Source organism: Sinocyclocheilus rhinocerous, unplaced genomic scaffold (assembly GCF_001515625.1).
Source record: "Sinocyclocheilus rhinocerous isolate Xijiao unplaced genomic scaffold, SAMN03320098_v1.1 scaffold892, whole genome shotgun sequence".
NCBI classification, from domain to species: domain Eukaryota; kingdom Metazoa; phylum Chordata; class Actinopteri; order Cypriniformes; family Cyprinidae; genus Sinocyclocheilus; species Sinocyclocheilus rhinocerous.
Genome location: NW_015642825.1, coordinates 874,460 through 874,915, shown reverse-complemented (window position 1 = coordinate 874,915; position 456 = coordinate 874,460). Strand labels below are relative to the sequence as shown.

The 456-nt window shown below is 49.8% G+C and overlaps 1 protein-coding gene across 1 annotated transcript in view; it reads left to right on the top strand.

The window, feature by feature from the left end:
• The window catches only part of LOC107756705 (C-X-C motif chemokine 14-like), a 10,357-nt gene that overhangs the window by 8,394 nt on the left and 1,507 nt on the right, over positions 1 to 456 (top strand). The window lies entirely within an intron of this gene.

The window sequence follows — 456 nt, the reverse complement described above, 5'->3', positions numbered from 1 at the left end:
TTTGTAGAAAACATGGAAACACCAAAGACTCTTCAATATGTTGTGCGTTTCATTAGACAGGTGACGACCGCACAGAGTAGCATTATAACAAAACTTTCAAATGTATCTAGTATGATAAAACAGTGCTGCTTTACCCCACATACACATGACCGGAAGGAGCGGAAACGGTCGACTGTGGCATAATAAAAGCTCCGCTGCTTTACTCCACATACGCACGACCGGAAGGAGCGGAAACGGTCGACTGTGGCATAATAAAACCTCCGCTGCTTTACCCCACATAACCACGACTGGAAGCAGCGGAAGCGGTCGACTGTGGCATAATAAAAGCTCCGCTGCTTTAGCCCACATACGCACGACCGGAAGCAGCGGAAGCGGTCGACTGTGGCATAATAAAAGCTCCGCTGCTTTAGCCCACATACGCACGACCGGAAGCAGCGGAAGCGGTCGACTGTGGCA